Source organism: Manis pentadactyla, chromosome 1, assembly GCF_030020395.1.
Source record: "Manis pentadactyla isolate mManPen7 chromosome 1, mManPen7.hap1, whole genome shotgun sequence".
Lineage (NCBI taxonomy): Eukaryota > Metazoa > Chordata > Mammalia > Pholidota > Manidae > Manis > Manis pentadactyla.
The window spans coordinates 127533947-127553960 of NC_080019.1; the positions used below are offsets into that span (position 1 = coordinate 127533947).

The window sequence follows — 20014 nt, forward strand, 5'->3', positions numbered from 1 at the left end:
TCGTATCAAGGGTACATACTATCAACATGATTTATGACTGTTAATATTGACCTGATCACCTGGCTGAAGTGATGTTTGTTAGGCTTTTCTGCTGTAAAGTTACTTTTTCCTGCTTTCCACACTGTATACTTCAGGAGGAAGTAACTGCCCAGCCCACACGTAAGAAGGAGTGGGTGGTTATGTCCTGGCTCTTTGAGGTGGGGTATCCACATATATCCTATAGAGGATTTGTCTCTTTTCCCCTTTTTTAATTTATCCAATGACTGATTTATGTCCGTATGGACTCGTGGATATTTATTTTATACCTAAGGTTACAATTTGATACTTTATTTCTCAAATAGTTCTAGTGTTTGCTATTTAAAGCTTTTTCAGTCGGATCTTGTTCTCCTTTGACATACCCCCATCAGGGATTTGATTTTTTTTTAGCACTTTCTTACTTTCTGCTACTGTAAGATGCTCAAGATTCATGTTTTATATTTCCTGTGCTAGTCCTAGAATCACTGATTTCCCCAAGAATCCCAGTTCCTTGTACTAGAGAATGGCAACAGAAACCAAGATCTGGGTGGAAGGGGTGCTCACTGCTCCTAGGGTGCTGCTTCTTTCAGGTCCTCTCCCCTGACAGCCTCCCTTTAATATTACACCTAATCTGAGTCACATATTTGGTTACCAGTGTGGCCACTGAAAACATTTGAGTGTTCTGACCCAGGATCTAGATTACCTCCAAAGTTACTTCCAAGGCTAATAAGCTTGTTAGGATTCAGTAAGTCAAGGAACAGGTGGCCAATTATGGGCCCAAACTGAGATGCAAGAAATGAAAGAGGGGAAATTCAGGGCAAGGTTCTTATGGGCCCTATCCAATCAGGCACATACTCATATGTATTCATTGCAATGACTCAGATACATATTTCTTCTTTTACTTACATTTCATCATAGCCCAGATTTACTTCATCTTCATAAGGCAGGATTTTTCAACTTTAACACTATTGACGTTTTGAGCTGAATCATTCTTTGTTGTGAGGGGCTGTCCTGTGCAAGGTGAGATATGCATCCATGGTATCTACCTACTAGATACCAGTAGCACCACCATCATTTTGGTGTTTGTGGATAAAATGAGAGTTTCTGTGGACAGGATTCTCACCTGGCCCTGATTGACTAGCTCACTGCACACCTGTGGGCACTCATGGCTGCTGACTCTATATAAAGAGCTCTGCCCAGTGCTCTTGGTGCAAACAGTGGCTGCAAGGCTGCAGAAGAGCAGCCAGAGGCTGGAGTGGTGGCAGCACTGAGGACAGAGGCCCAGAGGACGGCTGTGTGGGACGACTGTGCAGAGAGGCAAAGAGGATGGCTGTGTGGACAGAAGGGCCCGGAGGCAGAGACCAGCTTGCTGCATGCAGACTTGCTCTGAGTGAACGTGATTTTAGTGACTGACCTGCCATCTGCAAATAAAGTTGGGTATAACCCTTTCACCCCAAGAACGTTTTGCTGTCAATTTCTTCGGTCACATTAAATCCATAACGAACTTGCCTGGGGCTGAAACCCATTGGCAAAACAGTGTGACAACCAAAACTATCTCCAGACATTGCCAAATGTTCTCATCAGGGTCAAATCATCCTGAGTTAAGAACCAATGCCCTAATATGGAAAGTTAAAATTTCAGAACTGGATGCCAAATTCTTCTGACACCTCTGTCCACCTGTTTTCATGGACAGACATGGTCTCTGGGAATGGAGCCTGTACCACAATGAGCATCATACTAAATTAGCCCCAACTTCCTGCCCTGCCCCTGTGATCTCAGGATCATCATTTTCCTACACTACCCTGGCTCATGGCTGAAAGAGCCCTGGTTGTGAATAGCTCATCATCAATATCCTTTTGGTATTTGCCATATAGAACCTTGTGCTATTATCTCTTCACATGAATGCTTCTATTTCTACACCTAACCTGCAGACACTTCAAAGTCAATGACTATAATTTGAACTCCTCTTTATCTCCAACATGTCTAGAAATTATGGTTGGTTCACTGATGTTTTCTTCAAGTACCTACAATAAGGAATCTCAGTGTATCAGAAGAGTTTTTTTAAAAACTTAATAATAATTGGGAACAAGAGTAAAAAAGTTTAAGTTACCTTCTTTGACAAGTTAACAATATGACTTTAATGGAATAATAAACTTTTACTGTCCTGGATCCCTACTCAAAGGTTTATAAGGAATTATTTTTTCTTATAATAAGGAAAATGGGAATTATTTTTTACCCCATATTGATTTTTGAGCTTCTCTGCAACCTTTACCCCTTGATTAAAATAAAGATTTTTTGTGTAACTATGGAATGAGGGAAGCAAAAACTTAAATGAAGATGAAAAAATACATCATTTTTTTATTGTCTCTATACTCTGGTCTACTAGATTTCAGGGGTGTCATCACTATACACAGTGGGTATCTTTTCTGGTTTTCCTAGGACCTGTACCTGCTTCTGACAATAGTATCCCCTGCCCTTCTTTAAGGAAATACTCTTCCCCTACTCAAGATACGATTATGGGCAGGCTGAAAATCTCAGTGCTCTTCTTTTAACCATACAGAGTGGATACATGGGTGTGGCCAACCAGCGATGTTATTGTAAAGCAAACAATCCTTCCAACAAATCAGCCCATCAAGGATGTTCAGAAGTAATCCCTAGAAAGAAGTCCTTCTGCTTTTTGTTGCTAATTAAAGAATGTGAACCTAAGGCTGCTGTAGACTTCCTCCTACTTTCTGTAGTTGGAAATAATGCAACTAAAACAGAGAAAAAAAAGAGATGATACAATTGTGACCCCAGCTCTAGACCTGTCCCCATCTTCAGTGACTCATCTCAACATCCAGGGTAGATTGTGTTACAGTTGAGCGATGATCTGTCGCCCTCTCTAGAGCACTCTACACCCCTCCTCTGATCATGGCACCTGCAGTAGGTGGCAGGTGAGGCTGCCTCACCCACTTATACCAGATGTGGCTTATTCTGATAGAATATGACAAGTAATTTATGATACATCCAAGCATAAATTTTAAGAGCTATCACCTGGTAGTATGATTATTCTTTTCATCTCTCCCAAGACAGAGCTAGACATTAGAAATAAGCATTTCTAGGATAGACTAGTTCAGTGTATACTTGTTTACATGTTGACCTCAGTAATTTTTTATAAAGGTGTTGCTAAATTTTATCTACTAGTCATGGAATAAAGAATACATAATAGTTATAGGATAATTACTTAGAATGCTCCCAGTTACAGCATACAGAAACCTGGGGGAACCATCTTCTGGGACAGATTGAGAGAGACAGAGAGAGAGGATGATTTATTAGAGGTTTCATTGTACAATAACAAAGGTTTGTTTGCTGTTCATATTATACTCTGCTGGTGGCTCTGCTGCACATACCTCCTCATACTGGATCTGGGCTGAAGTTTTCACAGTAACACTAATTTGTTCTAACACTCATATTTTCATTACAGCTAATGTTTGTTTTAAGTCTTGAAACACCAAATACAATAATTATAGTTTCAACTTCCTTTAATAATTCTTTCCATGTATTTTGACTGTAAATGTTTCTTTACACAGTTTAATAAAATTTAATTAGTTCTTAAGAATTGTTAGTTTGACTTTGGATATGCAATATTATTTGATTCCATTAAAATTGAAAGTTACCAACTTTTTTTGTATATGTTTAGTTATATAGTAAAATGATGACATTTATCTATTTCCATTAGCTGATGTATTGTAGACTAGTGTATATCCATATCTGGTTGTCCTCTGCTTGCTGTAAACACAAGAAGACCATTTTCTCCCAAAGATGGTGTCAGAGCTAAGTAACTAGTTCTAGTTCAATGGTTTTCAGCCAAGAGCAATTTCCTCCTCCCCTCCCCAACTCCACTAGGGGACTGTTAGTAATGTCTGGAGATGTCTTTGGTTACCACAGCTGTAGGGGAGCTAGTGACATCTAGTGTGAAGAGCCCAAGATGTTGCTACATATCCTACAGAGCACAGGACAGCCTGCCAACAAGAAGGATATTTACCCCAAAATGTCAATAGTGCCAAGGTAAAGAAATTGTGTTCTAGCCAATGAAATTAAAGTGGAAGTAATATAGGTCACTTCTATACCATGGCCTTCGAGAGCTTATGTTCTCTTTAGGAAGCAAATTCTCATGTGGAAGCCACATGTTGAAATGCAAGTACTACAGGTAGAAAACACCTAGGGCTCCTGAGTCATCACATAGAAAGGAGGTAACCTGGAGAGTTGCCTGGACCTTAACAGTCATTAAGTAATCATTACATAAATCTCTTGTTGTCTTTAACCTTTGTTGTATGTCTTAAACTGGATCTCAGGGCTAATTTGTTACTGCAGCATAATCCAACCTATCTTACTAATATAGCTAGTTTCACAAATTTTCACCTATGTGCATACAAATGTACTCATTTTTTAAATGTCACCTCATATATGCTCAGCATCAAGTAGCTTTCAAATATAACTTATATTTTAGGCAAATATGTTCCATTATTCCAGTCATTAATAAATGCTGAAGATACAGATGACATTATCCAAGCAAGGACAGGATTTGAAGGATGTATTTTAAAGATTAGTCGGCAGAACACTCAATAATCTTTAGAATGTAGAACATAATTGTATGTGTGTGGGAAGAGGAGATCACCCAGGTCTGAAAATGAAACTGCAAAATTGTAACTTCCAGGGAGTGTAGAATGTTTTTGTCCAAAATTCATAAGAATATAAAATAAAAGGTTTGAAAATGACTTTTTTCCCTCAGCAGAGTAGACACTGCTGCATTTCACAGCTGCCTAGCTACAGCAAGTGATGTATGTTCATAACACGGTGGATGGTGGCTTAAAAAGGGAATCCAATAAAATCTATGCTGGAGCCAAGAATAAAATCTGAGAAAAATGCCTCTAGTTAATCACCCTAATCACTCCCACTGTGTGCCAGGGAAGGGCTCACTTTCAAACTCAGTCTTACTATAAGTTATTTAAATCAGCCAAGAACAATGCTATAAGGCTAAGGCTCCCCCCAGATAGTTTTACCTGAAAGGCAAGTGTTACCTATTTCTTTATACTTTCCACTTTTTAAACTTCTCAGTTAAAGACTTCATAATAATCTGTAAAGCTTTCAGTTCATGCTTTAACAACCATCTTATTATGAGACGTAAAGTTGTTTGAAAAGGAACAAAAAGCCTAAGAAATGTGACTCCCACTGTGATGACACCAGCATGCAAAATATTGACAGGTTCCAAAATGGTGGTGCCTGCAGCAACTGCGTATTGAAGTTCCAGTTTTCCCAGTGCAAACATTTTATTGCCAAGGAAGCAATTAAAACCAGAACTCATATATATTACTTTTTCAAATCTGAAATTCATTCTATATGAGTATATCTCATGGCTAGAGTCCATTTTGATGTAAGCAAAGGAAAACAATTCTTTTCAAATAATTCTGACCTTGCGATTGTTTGCTCATTTCTCTAATACCGTCCTGGGGAAGTGTTCCGGGAGGGGATGTTCTGGGAGGTGCACTTGACTGGTGGTTCTGGGATTCAAATTCTGATACCAAAGAACTTTAAATTCCAGACTGTTATGCAAATACTTCTGAGTCTCAAATAAGCTCCAACACAAAACACTTGGACCTCACTATCACCTTAGAATGATGATAGAAGAAAAGTCACATTTGAGACTACTGGGTACTTGACTCTGTTGTAGCAGTAACCAACAAATTAATATATTTTGTTCAGGGTCATGTAGTGAAGTTAGCCTGGTTCCCATAGGTATGACTGCTGAAGAAGATGTAGTTCAAATGATGGGATGAACAAATAGGAGCATAAATGACAAGACTGGTCCCCAGTGATGCTCAGAGAGGGATGACAACCAAGTAGCTGATAGTACAGGAAGGATGATACAGCAGCCTGATGGGAACCTCAGGGCCTTGCCCTTGGCCTTCAGGGTTGGGTTCCAGGCAGTACAGGAAATGGAAGTGCTAAAGGCACAGAAGCGTAAATCCAACCCCACAACCTGGGCTCTTTCAACAGAGAGATGCACAAGTGGTCCAAGCCCAAAGATCACCAGGACAGTGTCTGTAACAATTACATCACATTCTACCTCCCTGTGCAGCTAAAATTCCCAGTTTACTCCCCACCGTCATCAGAACTAGTGTGAAGACCAGATATATGGGATACCTGCTGTTACTCACTTCAGAGTCAGGGAAAGGCAGTGACTGAAAAAATATAAAGAATTAATAAATTTAGCTCCTGAAAATTTTTTGCTAATCTCACATTTCAAAAAATGCTTTTATACGTTCCTTGGAAGTATTAATGTAATCTCCTTCAAAGCCAAATGCTACTTATATATAAGCACTCCAGCACTGAGCATAAATGGAGTCAGTATTATAATTTCATATGACTGTACACAAGAAATTAGAAATTCAAGGGTTAAACTTAAGAGAATATATGAAATCGTTTAGAATTGTTGCATACTCAGAAACCAGAACAAATATTGAAATCAATTTGTTAAAGTATAAAAAAATTTATCATTGTATGAAATATGTTATATTACATGACCTTTATTTTCTGACTGCATTTAAATTGTATCCACCAGTGCCTTCGCTAGGCTATGAAGATGGATAATGCATATTACTCATCTTTATAACTCTTCCAGTTACGTGACTCATAGTAGAAACTCCTTTGATTAATGTTCTCCAAAGGAATATGTTCAAACCAAGGCTGTGATACTCATGAAAGACATTAGCTTTATGATCTCAACTTTGACAAGAGGATTACTGCATTGAAAACTACAGCTGTTCTACCCACGTGCTTGATCAATAAAGCAGGAACATTTTAACAAGTACAAAATCCCCTGGGGTTTCATGAATCCAGCTCCAATTTTGTTTATAGGAAAAGCCATGGTGATAATAGCTCTAAAATACAATCATGAAACTGCACCAATAGACCTTCATGCAACTGGCTCTAGCTGTGTAACAGCTGTACCTGTAACCAAGCATGAGCCGTTTGGTTTCTCACAGTCACAACCACTTCTTGACTCTGAGGTCTGTGTCATCTGCTATTTGTCACTCAACTTGACTTCTTAAACTCAGCCTGCCCAGTCCCAGCAGCCATTTGAGTTTGCCTTGCCATTTGGCCTTGACAAAAGAAAGATCCTGATTTACCTTGCAAGCATCCTTTCCTAGTTCTTAATTATATCTCATAATTCTTACAAAGCTTTGGGAAAGACACATGGAGCTATGATGAAGGTAGAGTATATGCACATAGCCAGCCAGACCAATTGTTTTAACCCATATGATCAGTGGGAACATCTCTTACACTTAAGGTCTTTTTTTCATGCTTCATGTACAAATGTCCATGGGGTCAATATGTTACTTTGTAAATGCTAGAGTGATTTCCATTAACCATGAATTCTTAAGATGCCAAATACATAAAGAAACAATTACTGTATTGTTTCATATGCCAAAATGTTTTAAAGGCAAAACTAAAGAAGTTTTCTTGGTATCATGATGTTATTATTTGTCATAGCTTCACAGGCTAGGTATGTAGTTGTCCAACAAAATTCAAAAATTGGGTACTTATGAAACAGAGAGATAACCAGTCATCAAGAATATATTATTTTGCTAAAAGCCCTTAGTCATCCACTAGGTTTATTTTTCTGAGTGCCCACTTTTCTCCTCCAGTGGCTTTGATTAAAATTCTGGAAACAGATGCAACTCATTGGTAATAGAGCAGGCAAAATGTAATGCAGACCATATTAATCTGTCACTAAGCTTTAAATATTCCTTCTCTTTTCTCATACAGAATGAGCCTCATCTACCATGTATTTTCATTCCTCTGGCTCTCTTCAGGTTATTGATCTTTGTGTTATTTCTGCAAGCACATGGAAAGATTTTATGTGTATGAATTAAATCTATGATGCATAGAGGTTGCTTTATTCAGCTGAGTATGTCTAATATACTTCAAAGAGAATCTTCAAAAAAATCTTCATTAAGAGCTGTTTCCCATTATAACTCCTAAAGTTACTTGATAGCCTTATGTGGTTTTACAACATGCACTAAATATAAATGAAGAGCAAATAAAAATAAATATTACACATCAGGAGTGCTCATGAAATCATAGTGTAATTGTTCTGTCCTCTAACCAAGCCCAAGAAAGTAGCACCTAAAATCCTATTTTTAATGTTCTGCACTTTCTATTAAAACCTTATGAATGCTCCCAAGATAAGTCCATATGCTTAAACCAATAGTAGGCAATTTCTCTTTTCCTCCTTATTAAAACAACAAAACAACAGAAAAAATCTGGAAGCTAAGCAGATCTTAGATTCAGCTTTTTACTACCAAACTTTTTAATAGAAAGATATAGCACTTTAATAGTAAAAGCAAATTATTTATTCTTTAGGGCTTTATTTTTCCAAAATATATAATACTAAATGTTCTGAGCATATAATTGTAAGTAGTGTATGGGTCTCTTTGCCCCATGACATACATATACACCATGATATTCTAACAACCAAGAACCAGTTTGTTCTCTTAACTACTTACAATGGTCTTATTATTTAATAACATTCATGTGGTGTTAAGAAAATAAATCAAGAACAATTTAAAAGTATAAAAATATGTAGCAGTCTCTATAGATATTACAAAATGTAAATGCATGAAAAATGGAAATCTGACTAGTTGAGTAGCTCTAACAGTAATCTAAAGTGTCCAATTTCATAGAAATCATTTATTCTGTTATTAATTACTATTATTAATATAATTTACTATAATATTAATAATGTTATATTTATAGTATTATTACAGTGATACTATTAATTTAGATTATAGTTAATTAATAATTAATCTGTAGGAATATACAATTTATATACCCATCCAAAAGACTGTGCATTCTGATAGTAGACAATATAACAATAGCTTTGTATTCAAAAAGAATTTGGGGGACTACAATTCAGATAGGAAAACTGAAGAACCAGAGTCAAAATCCACAGTGTATATAAAGGGGAACACAAAATGCAGCAAAGTTTAAAACTCTCTGGGAATAAATCAGTGAACTGAAAAATGAAATTCTGTCCCTGATTTGCCCAAGTAAAAGTAGGAATTTTCAATAAAAAAGGAAAGAAAAAATGTAATGGGCAAAAGACTTCAGCAGACATTTTATGAAAGAGGTTATCAAGGGGGATCACAGGAAGATGGCGGCATGAGTAGTTCAGAGGAAATCTCCTCCCCAAAACATATATATTTATGAAAATACAATAAATACAACTATTCCTAAAAGAGACACCAGTGGATGCAGTACAACAGCCAGGATACATCTACATCTGTGAGAACTCAACATCACACGAAGGGGGTAAGATACAAGCCATGGCCAGCTGGGACCCAAATGCTCCCCCACCCCAAAACCCGGCGGGAAGAAAGGAGTCAGAAGAGGGAGGGAGTGAAAGCCCAGGACTGCTAAACAACCAACTCTAGAAATCCGCACCCAGAGCACAGACACAAGGTGCATGGGGTGCTGGATATTAGAGAAACGGAAAAGCAAAACCAGTGGGCAGTTCCCCGCAACTGGCGCCCCTGAGACAAAAGAAAAGCGAGTGCTCACTGCAAGTCTTAAAGAGACAGGGACCCCATTGCTGGATGAAGTTGTCCTGGCACAATTAGCCAGCAGCTGGGAATCCTGGGGAAACTTAGGCGCCCTAAACCCCAGGGAGGCAGTGCAGCTCTGAAGCCCCTCATGGCACTAAGCAGCCTGCCGGTCATACCTCCAACTGGCACGGAAACCGACACACCGGCTCAGTAGCAGGAGAGTGGCAGTGCGTGCCAGGGACAGCGGTGCCGGAAGGGACCAGGAGCAGATGCGTGCACCAACGGCGCCACAGGAGACCAGGAGAGGCTTGTGCGAGCCCGCAGCAGCGCAACTGAACAGCCCGGGGGTGGCTCGCGTGCACTGGCAGCAGTGCAGCCAGAGGAGCCCGGTAGAGGTCCATGCACACCTGCAGTGGAACCAGAGGGAGCAGGCGCGCTCCCAGCAGCCGACTGGAATCCCAGCCCAAGGCAGAGCCACCTGGGCCAGACCCAAAGGCTGCTGCTGGCACAGAGCTGCCCGGCAGGGGTGCCGTGAGCACGGAGGAGAGCACCTGGCGTGCCTGCCACTCCACGCAGGGCTCCATGCTGCTCAGACGGAAATCCCACCCACAGCAGCTTAGGGGACTAACCCGGTGGCTGCTACAGGAGTGCAGGTAACCGTCACAGGCAGCGGAGAAGTGCAAGGCATCCAGAAAGCAGGAAAGGACTTTCTTCTCCCAGCTGACACACCTGCAACCTGCCTAAAGCCACCGCTATCACCATGAAAAGGCAAAAAAATTTAGTCCAGTCCAAGATAGTTAAAACAACACCTGAGAAAGGATCTGCAGAGGCAGACCTAACCAGTCTCCCTGAAAAAGAATTAAAAATAAAAATCATAAACATGCTGACAGAGCTGCAGAGAAATATGCAAGAGCTAAGGGATGAAGTCCGGAGGGAGATCACAGATGTCCGGAGGGAGATTACAGAAGTGAAACAAACGCTGGAAGGATTTATAAGCAGAATGGATAAGATGCAAGAGGCCATTGATGGAATAGAAACCAGAGAACAGGAATGCATAGAAGCAGATGCAGAGAGAGATAAAAGGATCTCCAGGAATGAAAGAATTTTAAGAGAACTGTGTGACCAATCCAAAAGGAACAATATCCGCATTATAGGGGTACCAGAGGAATAAGAGAGAGAAAAAGGGATAGAAAGTTTCTATGAAGAAATATTTGCTGAGAACTTCCCCAAACATGGGGAGGAAATAGTTGCTCAGACCACGGAGGCACACAGAACTCCCAAGAGATGGGACACAAAGAGGACAAAACCAAGACACATAATAATTAAAATGGCAAAGATAAAGGACAAGGACAGAGTATTACAGGCATCCAGAGAGAGGAAAAAAGGTCACCTACAAAGGAAAATCCATCAGGCTTTCATCAGACTTCTCAACAGAAACCTTACAGGCCAGAAGAGAATGGCATGACATATTTAATGCAATGAAACAGAAGAGCCTTGAACCAAGGATACTGTATCCAGCACGATTACCATTTAAATATGAGGAGGGATTAAACAATTCCCAGACAAGCAAAAGTTGAGGGAATTTGCTCCCACAAACCACCTCTATAGGATATCTTAGAGGGACTGCTCTAGATGGAAGCACTCCTAAAAAGAGCACAGAAAAAAACACCCAACATATGAAGAATGGAGGAGGAGGAAAGAGAAGGGAAAGAAATAATCATCAGACTGTGTTTATAACAGCTCAATAAGCGAGTTAAGTCAGACAGCAAGGTAGGAAACAAGCTAACCTTGAACCTTTGGTAACCATGAATCTAAAGCCTGCAATGGCAAAAACTATATATCTTTCAATAATCACCCTAAATGTAAATGAACTGAATGCACCAATCAAAAGACACAGAGTAATAGAATGGATAAAAAAGCAAGACCCATCTATATGCTGCTTACAAGAGACTCACCTCAAACCCAAAGATATGCACAGACTTAAAGTCAAGGGATGGAGAAAGATATTTCATGCAAACAACAGAGAGAAAAAAGTAGGTGTTGCAATCCTAGTATCATATAAAATAGACTTCAAAATAAAGAAAGTAATAAGAGATAAAGAAGGACATTACATAATGACAAACAGCTCAGTCCAACAAGAGGATATAACCATTATAAACATACATGTACCCAATACAGGAGCACCAGCATATGTGAAACAAATACTAACAGAATTAAAGGAGGAAATAGAATGCAATGCATTCATTTTGGGAGACGTCAACACACCACTCACTCCAAAGGACAGATCCACCAGACAGAAAATAAGTAAGGACACAGAAGCACTGAACAACACACTAGAACAGATGGACCTAATAGACATCTATAGAACTCTGCATCCAAAAGCAATAGGATACACATTCTCCTTAAGTGCACATGGAACATTCTCCAGAATAGACCACATACTAGGCCACAAAAAGAGCCGCAGTAAATTCCAAAAGATTGAAATCCTACAAACCAACTTTTTGGATGACAAAGGTATAAAACTAGAAATAAATTGTACAAAGAAAGCAAAAAGGCTCACAAACACATGGAGGCTTAACAACATGCTCCTAAATAATCAGTGGATCAACGACCAAATCAAAATGGAGATCCAGCAATATATGGAAACAAATGACAACAACAACACAAAGCCCCAACTTCTGTGGGACGCAGCAAAAGAAGTCTTAAGAGGAAAGTATATAGCAATCCAGGCATATTTAAAGAAGGAAGAACAATCCCAAATGAAGAGTCTAATGTCACAATTATTGAAATTGGAAAAAGAAGAACAAATGAGGCCTAAGGTCAGCCAACAGAGGGACATGATAAAGATCAGAGAAGAAATAAATAAAATTGAGAAGAATAAAACAATAGAAAAAAATCAATGAAACCAAGAGCTGGTTCTTCAAGAAAATAAACAAAATAGATAAGCCTCTAGCCAGACTTACTAAGAGGAAAAGAGAATCAACACACATCAACAGAATCAGAAATGAGAAAGGAAAAATCATGATGGACCCCACAGAAATACAAAGAATTATTAGAGAATACTATGAAAACCAATATGCTAACAAGCTGGAAAACCTAGGAGAAATGGACAACTTCCTAGAAAAATACAACCTTCCAAGACTGACCCAGAAAGAAATAGAAAATCTAAACAGACCAATTACCAGCAACGAAATTGAATTGGTAATCAAAAAACTACCAAAGAACAAAACCCCCGGGCCAGATGAATTTACCTCGGAATTTTATCAGACATACAGAGAAGACATAACACCCATTCTCCTTAAAGTTTTCCAAAAAATAAAAGAGGAGGGAATACTCCCAAACTCATTCTATGAAGCCAACATCACCCTAATACCAAAACCTGGCAAAGACTCCACCAAAAAAGAAAACTACAGACCAATATCCCTGATGAACGTAGATGCAAAAATACTCAACAAAATATTAGCAAACCGAATTCAAAAATACATCAAAAGGATCATACACCATGACCAAGTGGGATTCATCCGAGGGATGCAAGGATGGTACAACATTCGAAGATCCATCAATATCATCCACCACATCAACAAAAAGAAGGAGAAAAACCACATGTTCATCTCCATAGATGCTGAAAAAGCATTCGACAAAATTCAATATCCATTCATGATAAAAACTCTCAACAAAATGGGCATAGAGGGCAAGTACCTCAACATAATAAAGGCCATCTATGATAAACCCACAGCTAACATCATACTGAACAGTGAGAGGCTGAAAGCTTTTCCTCTGAGATCGGGAACAAGACAGGGATGCCCACTCTCCCCACTGTTACTCAACGTGGTACTGGAGGTCCTAGCCACGGCAATCAGACAAAACAAAGAAATACAAGGAATCCAGATTGGAAAAGGAGAAGTTAAACTGTCACTATTTGCAGATGACGTGATATTGTACATAAAAAACCCTAAGGACTCCACTGCAAAACTACTAGAACTAATATCTGAATTCAGCAAAGTTGCAGGATTCAAAATTAACACACAGAAATCTGTAGTTTTCCTATACACTAACAATGAACTAATAGAAAGGGAAATCAGGAAAACAATTCCATTCACAATAGCATCAAAAAGAATAAAATACCTAGGAATAAACTTAACCAAGGAAGTGAAAGACCTATACCCTGAAAACTACAAGACACTCTTAAGAGAAATTAAAGGGGACACTAACAGATGGAAACTCATCCCATGCTCCTGGCTAGGAAGAATTAATATCATCAAAATGGCCATCCTGCCCAAAGCAATATACAGATTAGATGCAATCCCTATCAAATTACCAACAGCATTCTTCAATGAACTGGAACAAATAGTTCAAAAATTCATATGGAACTGTCAAAGACCCCGAACAGCCAAAGCAATCCTGAGAAGGAAGAATAAAGTGGGGGGGATCTTACTCCCCAACCTCAAGCTCTACTACAAAGCCACAGTAATCAAGACAATTTGGTACTGGCACAAGACCAGTGGAACAGAATAGGGACTCCAGACATTAACCCAAATATATATGGCCAATTAATATACGATAAAGGAGCCATGGACATACAATCGGGAAATGACAGTCTCTTCAACAGATGGTGCTGGCAAAACTGGACAGGTACATGTAAGAGAATGAAATTGGATCACTGTCTAACCCCATACACAAAAGTAAACTCCAAATGGATCAAAGATCTGAATGTAAGTCATGAAAACATAAAACTCTTAGAAAAAAACATAGGCAAAAATATCATGGACATAAACATGAGCGACTTCTTCATGAACATATCTCCCCAGGCAAGGGAAACAAAGGCAAAAATGAACAAGAGGGACTATATCAAGCTTAAAAGCTTCTGTACAGCAAAGGACACCATCAATAGAACAAAAAGGTATCCTACAGTATGGGAGAACATATTCATAAATGACAGATCCGATAAAGGATTAACATCCAAAATATATAAAGAGCTTACACGCCTCAACAAACAAAAAGCAAATAATCCAATCAAAAAAATGGGCAGAAGAGCTGAATAGACAGTTCTCTAAAGAAGAAATCCAGATGGCCAACAGGCACATGAAGAGATGTTCCACATCGCTAATCATCAGAGAAATGCAAATTAAAACCACAATGAGATATCACCTCACACCCGTAAGGATCGCCATCATCGAAAAGACAAACAACAACAAATGTTGGTGAGGTTGTGGAGAAAGGGGAACCCTCCTACACTGCTGGTGGGAATGTAAATTAGTTCAACCATTGTGGAAAGCAGTATGGAGGTTCCTCAGAATGCTCAAAATAGAAATACCATTTGACCCAGGAATTCCACTTCTAGGAATTTACCCTAAGAATGCAGCACTCCAGTTTCAAAAAGACAGATGCACCCCTATGTTTATCGCTGCACTATTTCCAATAGCCAAGATATGGAAGCAACCTGAATGTCCATCAGTAGGTGAATGGATAAAGATCTGGTACATATACACAATGGAATATTACTCAGTCATAAGAAAAAAACAGATCCTACCATTCGCAACAACATGGATGGAGCTAGAGGGTATTATGCTCAGTGAAATAAGCCAGGTGGAGAAAGACAAGTACCAAATGATTTCACTCATATGTGGAGTATAAGAACAAAGGAAAACTGAAGGAACAAAACAGCAGCAGAATCACAGAACCCAAGAATGGACTAATAGTTACCAAAGGGAAAGGGACTGGGGAGGATGGGGGGAGGGGAGGGATAAGGGTGGGGAAAAAGAAAGAGGGCATTACGATTAGCATGTACAGTGTGTAGGGGGCACGGGGAGAGCTGTGCAACACAGAGAAGACAAGTAGTGATTTAACAGCTTCTTACTACGCAGATGGACAGTGACTGTGAAGAGGTATGTGGGGGGGACTTGATGAAGGGGGGAGCCTAGTAAACATAATGTTCTTCACATAATTGTAGAGTAATCATACCAAAATTTAAAAATAAAATAAATAAATAAAGCATAGGAATCAAATGATAAAAAAAGAGGTTATCCAAATAGCCAACAAATATATGAAAAGGTGCTCAACATCATTATTGAACAGAGAAGTCCAAATTAAAACCCCAAATACCAAAAATCACCTACCTGAATGGCTAAGACTGAAAAGGTTAACAATTCTATGTGTTGAGAAGGACACAGAGCAAGTGGAACTATCATACATTGGTGGGAGTGTGAATTGATAAAGTAACTTTGGAATAGTACTTGACAGCACCTGTTAGAACTAAATGTATGTTTACCATGACCAAATAATTCCACTCTTACATATATACCCAAAAGAAATGAATGCATATGTTCACTAAAAAACAAGTATTCTTAGCAACTTCTTAATAATCACCAAAAACTAACAACCCAAATGTTTACTAACAGTAGAATAAATAAATATTTTGTGTAATATTTACCAACCTAGCAGTTAAAAAGAAAAAGTACTATTTCTTACTCTAATTATCATGAATAATTTTTAAATTAAGGTATCATTGATATACAATCTTATGAAGTGAATTCACATGAGCAACCTTGTGGTTTCAACATTTGCCCATGTTATCAAGCCTCCTCACCACCCTATTGTAGTCACTGTCCATCAGCACAGTAAGATGCTATAGTTATTACTTGTCTTCTCCATGCTGTACTGCCTTCCCCATGACCTACCTATATTGTGAGTGCTAATTATAATAGCATGAATAATTTTTACAGATATAATCATGAGCAAAATGATACAAAGGAGTACAACCTGTGTTTTTTTTAGAGGAGTTTAATAACATTTATTCATGTAGTTAGTTACTTATCATATTCCTACTATATGCTCTATGATGGAGATACAGCAGGGTATGATGTAGACATAGTTTTTTGGTCTTTACAGAGTTCTTTTTTTGTTCTGTTTTGCTGTTTCTTTAAGGTATTATTGATATACACTTTATGAAGTTTTCACAAGAAAAACAATGTAGTTATGACATTCACCCTTATTATCAAGTCCCCCCACCAAAACCCCATTGCAGTTACTGTCCATCCATGTGGTAAGATGCCACAGAGTCACTACTTGTCTTCTCTGTGCTACACTGTCTTCCCCATGATCCCACACACACCTGTGCACTAATCATGACATCCCCCAATCCCCTTCTCCCTCCCTCCCCACCCTTCCCCTTTGGTAACCGCTAGTCCCTTCTTGGAGTCTGTGAGTCTGCTGCTATTTTGTTCCTTCAGTTTTGCTTTGTTGTTATACTCACAAATGAGGGAAATCATTTGGCACTTGTCTTTCTCTGCCTGGCTTATTTCACTGAGCATAATACCCTCTAGCTCCATCCATGTTGTTGCAAATGGTAGGATTTGTTTCTTTCTTACATCTGAGTAGTATTCCATTGTGTAGATGTACCACATCTTCTTTATCCATTCATCTCAACCTCTGTTTTTGTAAAATTTTTATAAAACTTTTCTATAGGTTTTATAGTTAACCAGTCTTGAAAACAGTCAGAATATTTGTTTTGGGAGAAAATTGTGAAAAGGTGTGTTTTGATAGGATAGGAGCACAAAAGAAGACTTTCAGTATGCTGGAAAAGTTCTGTTTCTTCATCTACATGGTAGCTACAGTTACACAATACGTGTGTGTGTGTGTGTGTTTAGAAACTCAAAATACATTAATACATAAACATACTTGTAAAAATTCACCACTTGAGATTTGTGAACCTCACAGCAGGTATGCTACATCTCAACAAAAACTTACAACTAAAGACTTTACATCTTGATAGTAGAAGTAGGTAAAAGACTTATCAGAGTTCTTTTTAATGCATAGCACAAAAGATGAACATTCCTGAATCTTGTTTTCTTCCCAGTCCATGAAGAACCAACAATGGATCATTTATTTTCATTAGTATATTGACCTCTGCCTACATGATGTGTGTGCTGGCCTCCTAGGGCTGTCAAAATAATTACTACAAACTCGGTGGTGTAAAACAACAAACGTATATTCTCTCATAGCTCTGGAGACTAGAAGTCTGAGATTAAGATCACTCCCTTGGATGGTGCTAAGGGAGAATTCTTCCTTGCCATTTCCAGCTTCTGTTGGGTTCAGGGGGTCCTTACTTGTGGTTGTATCACTCAATCCTCTGTCTTCACACAGCCGTCTGTTTGTCTCTGTCTATTCTGTTACAAGATTTAAGGCCCACACAGATGATCCAAGATGATCTAATCTAGAAAACTTTAACTTAATCACATCTGCAAAAACCCCTTTTCCAAGTAAGGTCACATTCATAGGTTCTTGGTATTAAGACATGGATATATATGTTTGGGAGCCACCACATAAACCACTACAATGCATATAGATTAAAATGAAAGCAACTCCCCATTATAATAATGTTAGGTTAATATGTGTAACCTTAGCCAGTTAAGAACAATAAAAATGTATGTTTGCTCTGTGTTTCCCAGAGGTAAAAGAAGTTTTTTTTGTCTGATTTGTCCCCTCATAGTCAGAGTTCATATAATAATGATAATAAAAAATATTTGTTGTGCTAACCAGAATATACTTACTCATCACCTCTTCATTTGTTTAACCAATGTGTACCCTACTAGCAGGAAACAATGTTGAAAGTTTTAGTTCTTGAGAGAGAACTAGTTTCAGTCCAAATTTACTACTCTAATTAAGTAGCTGAATTTATATATGTGAATATTGAGTAATTATTTATATAAAATAAACATTCTACCAGCAACAACAAAATCCTGTAAGTAATTTATGGGAATTATATATTTAAAATGTAATTCCATTTACAAAAATTTGATTTTCATACAACTATTTTTCTATGCATAGAATGAGACTCATTGGTGTTATTTAAAATGCAGTGGTTGTTGTGTTGTAAGAAACAGCTTTGGCTTTCACCAACCGTGTATTATCTCAAACCAAATATCCTTAACTATTCTTTTGTCCTCTCAAACTTAAGAGGGGAATTTCAATTTGTTGAATAGCTGTATGGGAATGGAGAATTGCCTACAGAAGACAAGCTTCTATGAACACTGTTAAGAAGCATTTCCCTGCAATATTATGAGGTGTGGACTTAAAAAGGAGTTTCTATTACCAAAATTGTAATTGGGCAGATGTCTGCTGCACATACCACATCAGCATTAAGTGCCAGATTTTCCTAAGAGTTAGAAGCATTTCAGATTATAGCATCAACTACTCATTGATTATTTTGCTAATGGAAATTTCAGTCCCCCTGACAATTTTGTGTTTTAGAAGACGGCCTTTAAAATGGAAAGTATAACCAGTAAGATGAGATGTAGCAAAGCCAGATACAAGAACATGAAAGGAAAGAGCAGAAGCTCAGGGCTACACCTTTTACACAAGTCAGTAGCTATGTCCTATCATGAGAACAAGACATGCCGGGACTCCAAATGGTCTGGCAAGATCAGGAAAGATGCCAGAAAGTAACCTACCAGAGTTAGGAGATACCACTTGATTGTAGATATAAGCCAGGGAAGAACAGCTAACAGTATGGAAGAGTGTGCTTAAGTTTCAGGCATACCCAAATTCCAATACTATGTCAACCATTTACTAGTTGTGTGACTAGTAAACAATCTACTCTGACATCCTAAGACTTCATTTTCTTATCTTAAAAACAAGGATAGAAGGAGTACCTACTGTGTAGAGTTTTGATTGGCATTCAGAGAACAATAAATGGTATTATTATTATTATTTTATTAGTGTATAGGGAGGTGATGCAGTAAGACTCAATTACTTGTTGTTAGTACTTAATTCACATCTGAGCAGTGATTCTATTGTATATCAGCAGTTTCTGGAAATTAGTGGTGCTTGTGACCACATCGGTGGTAGGGCTGGTCACTCTTTGTGATGTGAGACTTCAGACAACACTTGACTATAAGGGAGACATTAGCATTTAATGAGATATCTGTATCAAGATCTCATCTGTCCTACTTTTTTGCTTGTTTTAATAAAAATACTTTTCTTTTTCTCTTTTCTGAAGTAGCTCTATAGTGATTCTGATGCTTAACTACGGGTGAGTGCCTCCATGGAAAGGAGAGAAGTTTGTCAAGAGCTAAACAGAACATCCAGTCACCAGCGATGTAGACTAAGATATAGGGAAACTGGAACATGCATTCAGGAACCAATGGAAACCAGCAGGTATGCAGATTTGGGAGACTCATCAGGGATATGAGATGGTCCCACCTCTCTGGACATGTGGGGTCTTAGAGGCTCAGCCCATATTCTCTTGCTTACACAAACCCTTTGTGCTGATGGGAGCATGGCCCTTATTTTATCACAAGGCTTGTTTGAAACTGGTTCCACAATGTCAAGAGGAACAGACTATGCTGGAAAGAGGTTGCTATGGGCTACGTTGTGTTCCCCCAAAATTTATGTATTTGAGTCCCAACCCCAGT

General features: G+C 38.5%; 1 long non-coding RNA gene across 2 annotated transcripts in view; it reads right to left on the reverse strand.

Moving 5' to 3' along the window:
• LOC130683592 (uncharacterized) overlaps window positions 1–20014 on the reverse strand; it is a 347925-nt gene that overhangs the window by 216141 nt on the left and 111770 nt on the right. The window lies entirely within an intron of this gene.